We start from the raw sequence: 6,911 nt of genomic DNA, 5'->3' as shown, positions 1-6,911 counted from the left end.
AAAAAAAAAAATTATTTTAAAAGAGGGAGATACTGCTAATGTAAAAAATATGAATTAAGTTAGTGCAAGAGTAATTGCGGGTTTTGCCGTTAAAAGTAACAGCAAAAACCGCAATTACTCTTGCACCAACCTAATATATATGTTTTAGAAATAGAATCAATGCTGTTTCACTTAGTTAACAACTCTAACTTATTCTTTGAATTCTGTCTGTTGCCACGGACCTGTATTCTAAAGCAGAGGTCCCAAGCAGAGATAATTACTTCCTCCTTTGTGGTGTCCATGTAGTTTTTATTTTCCTGGATTATGGCAGTCACACAATTACTTATATAATGACTTTCCCAAATTCTACATACATTGGTCTTAGTTGAGATTTGGGATTATGTTATTCAATGCTATTCATAACAACATTTTGCGTCTCACACAAGAGACACAAAATAAGCTTGGTTTAATTATTGAACAGGCCACAATTTTAGTTTTATCTTTAGAATCATATTTTGTTTTCTTGTATGTAGGCAGATGCTGTAGTCAGGGGTTAGCAACCTTTTTCCGTAAAAGGCCAAATAGTAAAGGTTAGCAACTGTGGGCCATATGGTCTCTGTTGCAGTTACTCAGCTCTGCTATTGTATTGCAAAAGTAGCCATAAACAATGTCTAAATGGATGGGCTTGGCTTTTTGCCAATAAAACTTTATTTACAAAACCAGGCAGTGGGCTGGATTTGGTCCATAAGCTATAATTTGTCATTTCTTTCTTTGGTCTACTAAAGAGATTATCTTTCTACTCCTTGGTCTCATTTTTCTTTCTTCCTGTTATGTGTTGCCCTAACACTACCACGAGTTCCTGTCCTTGTTCTCTCTTCTTTTGTCATTTGGTAAATTCCTTCTTAAGTATTAAGACTCCAATCAGAACCTCCTTTATGAAATATGTCTTGACCTCCCTAAAAAACATTGATCATTCTCTCCTTTGGGCTTCCACCATGGCTCTGTTATAGGATGGATCACATCTAATGACATTCACTTGTGTAAATTTCTGTCTCTTGTTTTTGACTGTGAATGCCTGGTGGTTAGAATTGGGTAATTAATCTGAGTATCCCCATTACCTAGCATATGTGTGGCACACAGTAGGTACTCAATAAATGTTTGCCAAATTTTTAGAAATAATTGATTATGACCTGGGATCTTGAGTACTTAGAGATAGGTTATAAAGCATGAATATATAATTTCGAATAGGTGATACACTTTTTCATTTATATTTGCTAGATTTGCAAAGTCAACAACGAGCTCATCATGTAACCAATTATGTCATGAAGCAGCCAGCATTTCAATCTCTTCCATTAGGATAGAAATCACATCCTTTCATTGAAAAAATATGCAACTGGGATAAAAGTGAATTCCAAGTCTGAGGGATAGCAATTAGCAAAATCAGTGTCTGGGGCACTGCCTGTATATAATTGGACTCATGGACTATTGCCTGTAACAATTGCAATAACAATATCTAGCACTTGCCTTGTTCAAGCTGCTTTCTGCAAAATAATCCATTAGAGCAGGCTTATAGATCCAACAGCAACATACCACACCCCTAAGTAAACTCTGAGCTGTTGCCCATGCTGAATTTTATTGCTCTTGATGGACTGAGCTTTTCAATATCCTGCTTTCCACATCTGTGGCCCTATTTCTAAGAACAGAAAGAATATGCAGAGCTTACTTTCCTACTCAGAAATTCTACCATTTTTTTTTTTTTTTTTTTTTTTTTTTTTTTTTTTTTTTTTTTTTTTTTTTTTTTTTTTTTTTTTTTTTTTTTTTTTTTTTTTTTAGCATAGCCAGACCTACAAATCTCAGAACACTTGAGTCTTTGAGAATGAGCTGAGCTTCTCCTTTCTGTTAGTTTTTCCTTAAGTACTGATGAGAAATTATTGTGCAATGCTGGCTGGGCTTTCACTATGGAAATAGAATGGATTTTGAAAGCTCTGCTGAATACTAGCAGGTTAGGGCTGTCAGGCAAAGATCTGGAAGGATATTTTAGGTCTGATTTAAGCTAACACCTACCCCTGAATTCCTTAAATTGGCATTCATATCTAATTTTCATTGCCACTTTCATTCAGGTGATTCTTAATCTTTGTCCCTAGTCTTAATTACTCTCTGAGCACCAGACCCTAAATTTGGACAATACCATAAAGAAACCAATTCAGAGTTGATTTATTTTACTCTGTTCAAAACCAAGCTAAATCTTTAAGATGTCTCTAGGAAAAAAGCCAACTCTATCAACTCACTAGCCAGAAAACACTTCCTGTGTCCATCTCATTCCTCTGTGAGATTCCCCATTCCTATTCAAATATCCTCGTTATCCTTCTAAGAGAGAGAAAGTATAGAATTTATTAAGAATGAACTCTAGAGTCTGTTGGATGCCTAGTTAATACAAATACAGGATATCCAGTTGAATTTGAATTTTAGATAAAGAATAAATAATTTTTAGTATAAGTATGCCCCCAAATTGCAGAGACTTTAAAAGTCCTATCTTATTATTGTGTTGCTACCCCAAATTGCAGGGGACATACTCATACTAAGAAATTATTCACTGTTTACTTGAAATCCAAATTTAACTGGGTGTCCCGTCTTTTTATTTGTTACATTCACAGTCCTGAATTCTGCCACTAAACATCTAAGTTTGACAAATGTCTTAGGCCTTCTGTTGAATGGCTGCACAATGGTAGCTACCTTCCTAAGATACTTAACAATGTAACATGTTAAAATAGTGCCTGGCACATGGTGAGTGTCTAATAAGTGTTGACTAATTTTATTATTCTCATCATCTAGAGCAGGGATGGGCAAACTTGTTTTGTAAAAGGCAAGATAGTAAATATTTTACACTTTGCAGGCCATATGGTCTTTTTAGCAACCACTCGACTCTGAGACTGTAGTGGGGAAGCAGCCATAGACAATATCTAAACAAATGGCCGTGATCATCTTACAATAACGATTTATTTACAAAAATAGGCAGTGGGCTGAATTTAACCAGTGGACTAGAATTTGCCATGATCTAGATTAAAACTCTATAGTAGGCCGGGTGCGGTGGCTCAAGCCTGTAATCCCAGCACTTTGGGAGGCCAAGGTGGGTGGATCACGAGGTCAAGAGATCGAGACCATCCTGGTCGATATGGTGAAACCCCGTCTCTACTAAAAATACAAAAAATTAGCTGGGCATGGTGGTGCGTGCCTGTAATCCCAGCTACTCGGGAGGCTGAGGCAGGAGAATTGCCTGAACCCAGGAGGCGGAGGTTGCGGTGAGCCGAGATCGCGCCATTGCACTCCAGCCTGGGTAACATGAGTGAAACTCCGTCTCAAAAAAAAAAAACTCTATAGTAATCTGCTTATATATATTATGACATTCATCTACCCTATTAAAATATTATTGTCCCAACCTCTTTCATTACATCTCCTATTTAAAAAAATTTCAGATGGATCACTATTGCCTAATTATTTAATAATTCTAATACTACCTTATATTTAGATAGAGTGTGTCTCATTTTTAAAAGTGCATCATATAAATCTAGTGAGCACCTGATGACACCTGTGTACATATGTGCATTTGTACATGTGTATTGCATATTTCATTCTTCATAGCAGTGTCATGGAATGGGTTAGTGTAAACTTTTCCCTTGTATTTCTTGATTTTATTTTCTTTTGTAGATTCTATTTTTTTCTTCTGTGCATTATCTTTCACTTTATCCCACAGTCCCCTGTAAGTCTTCCATGCTGCAGTTAACCTGGAAAATTTGCTAATTCCTGAAGATTTTCCTGCCTTTCATCTTTATGGGTTTGTGCATGTTCTTTCTGTACTGTGATATGTTTTCTATCCCCTCCCCATGTAACAGGCTGTATATTCATAGAACTAGTAGAAACCCTGAAAGACCAAGTTTCTAAAACAGGAACCTAGTGGTTGTCTCTACCCTCCTCATTTTATAACTGTGTGGTATGAGCATATGTATATGCACATATACGTGTGTTTGTGCATATATTCCAGCCAGTTTGCACCTTCCTGTTTATCCACTTTGAAGTCCTATCCATTCTTTGTCCAGTGATTGAGAAATAAGATACCAATGTGCCAAGATCCAATTTGGCATCATGTTTCTCGATACTACTCTGATTGCTGTTGTCACTGAGTGACTGGATCAGCACGCTAATAGCTTTGCAACAAAGAAGGCCTAAAACCAGAAGAAATTCAGTTCTTTAAAGAAAAATTTAAAACAGTTGAGAAATTAGAAGCCCTCTCTTAATATTGTATTGCTCTCCTTTCATCTTTAGCCTTCTGATGTTTTCTTTTCATTTCCTCCTTGATCCTCTGAACATATTACTAGACATTTTAATGAGATGTGGCTAGGTCCAGCCCTGGCCAATAATTAACTCTTTCTTCTCTGTCATTCTTCTCTGTAAGCATTTTCTGGCATTTCTAGCCTCTAGGAGTTTAAGTGTGGGACATCAGTAAGAAAGTATATATCACCTTCACAGTTTCCAGGATAAGCTGCTTCTCAATCAGCAGTGAAGAATTCCACTTAAGAAGGCAACTTCAGATAGATTCCGGGAATGGGGAAATAGAAAGAGCAGGAAGACAGAGTCTCAGATACAAAGGCAATTTTTGACTGGCTTGGAAGAAGTACGATGTGACTTAAAGAGAAGATGAGGCCGAGGAGAAGATCGCCACAGCAATCACCATAACGAGCGAGAGACATATAGTCCCAAAGTCTCAAGTGAGACGGGGATTGAAGACAATCTATAATCCTCCTCATCAAAAAGTAAATTTCACAAAGGGGAATGTGGAGTAGATAAAATTTAAAGTTCTAATATAGAAATCCTATTTTTCCTCCAGAAATATAGGTTAAGAGTTTGACGAATTTTGCCAAATGTGTATGCATCTTCTGTCTCTCTGCACAACTCAGAAATCATTGATTACGTGACATTTTGAAATGGTTCAATTAGGCAGCTCAAAATGTCTGCAACATGAATTATACAAACATTGCTGAGAGACTCTCCGTTTTAGTTTTAAAGCTTTGCTGGTTATATTCCTTTTCCTTCTTCAAATCGCTGTGCTTTCACATGAAAAGCACATTACTCCTTCTCATAAACATACCTCAATGAAAGCTTCAGAGCATTTTGCCATTACCTACAATTTTTAATACTGGGGCTTCAGAATATTTAAGCAGTAAAGAGCCCAGTTGTCCTCATTTGCTCAAGAATAAGTTTAGAAGGCAAGAAGTCATCATACAATCTGGTTTCACAGCCTCATCTGCACCCTAAGAATCTTTTCTGTAAGGTGGTAGCTAATGAAGAATGCACAGAACACAGCAGATCGCTGGACAAAAGGGCTCGGAGCAATGGAACAAGAAGCTTAATGGTTCCCAAGGATCACATATGAGAGGTGTCCCTACAAATCACCACGGCCCCATTGCCCCATTGGGAAGGCTAGCTCTGGCAGCAGGAATGGCTGCGTTGCCCCTCTGGTGATTTGGGCCCTGCTCTTCTGCACTCTTATACCTTCTTGGCCTGGTGTGTTGAAACTCCACTGATGTTTTGTTTCCCAGATTGTTTTTTCCCCCTCCAATTAGCACTTCCCTTTCTTTGCTGGGAAATAACCTCTCTTTCCTTTGGACAGATTCCAGTGTGGCTAAAATCAGGCAACCTGTCCAGCCACGTATTAACCTAGAAGGGGGCACTTTACCCAGCCTAGGCCAATCACTAGTTCTTGCTTAGAATGTGAAACGTGAGTATATGTCTCATAAATACAAATGGTAGTAGGGTGCATTCATCCCACACCCCAGCAGCAGGCCTTGGTTTCATTGTTTTTCTGAGACCATTCCTACAATCTCAGATTCACAGATCCTGAAAACCACGATGCCTGCAGTATATTCCTGATGGTAGTGGTGGCCTTTCTGGAGTGGCTGCTGGAAAGATGCTGGCTGCAGCTGGGGAGGAGTGACCAGGGCTGTGTGCTTTGCAGAGCTGGGGTTGGGGGCGAGAAACATGTGAGAACCCCATCCCCTACCAAGTTGGCAGGGTGGTAGCCCCATGCTCCCGGGCACAGCTGCAGCGTCCTAGCCACAGCTTTGGACCTGGGCATCCCTGCGCTCTCAGGGCTCAGGAAGCTTCCCTTTCCCCATAGGCTCGGAAGTACTGGCTTCTGCTCCTTGACCTTGCCCTGCTCCCAGGTCCTGCCCCAAGGCAGAGCAAAGTCATGGCTAAGCCCTAATACTGTTGGAACCCAGCCAGGTGTGTATGAGCTTGGGGTGGTGCTATCATGTCAGCCCCCTGCCACCTCTGCCCCCTCCAGACTTTGAGCACTGACAAACACAAGAAGGAGACCAATGCGGGGCTGAGGGTGGCTCAGCATTGGTCTGCAGGTGTCCCTTGGTAGGAACAGCCTGGGTACTGTAGATGGCATGTTGATGACAGCAGGAGGCAGACAGGCTCCTAGGTGGAAAGGGGAGGGTCCTCAGTGATGCCCCACCCTCATGCCACAGGTACAGTCTGAAGCCTGGGGGCCAGTTCTGGGTGGAGTCTGTGCCCTGGAGTAAGAATTTATGGTGCTTTTTCTGGTCCTGCCCACATCCACCCAGACCAATCAGCATGCACATCCTCTCTTCTGAACACATAAAAAGTCCAGACTCAGCGAGACTCGAACAGACGTTGGGACCATGTGCCTGCAGAAAGGAGCTACCCACTGTGGATCTCCTCTTAGCTGGGAGCTGGACATTCATTGGATGACCAGCCTGAAGAGAGGAGCCACCCACTGTGGATATACTCTTAGCTGGGAGCTGGACATTCATTGGATGACCAGCCTGAGGAGAGATCCACCCACTGTGGATCTCCTGAGAGCTGTTCTGTTGCTTAGTAAAGCTCCTCTCCATCTTGCTTTCCCTCCA

This window comes from Cebus imitator, unplaced genomic scaffold (assembly GCF_001604975.1).
Source record: "Cebus imitator isolate Cc_AM_T3 unplaced genomic scaffold, Cebus_imitator-1.0 Scaffold314, whole genome shotgun sequence".
NCBI lineage: Eukaryota > Metazoa > Chordata > Mammalia > Primates > Cebidae > Cebus > Cebus imitator.
The sequence above is the reverse complement of the archived record's forward strand: the minus strand, read 5'-3'. Positions refer to the sequence as shown.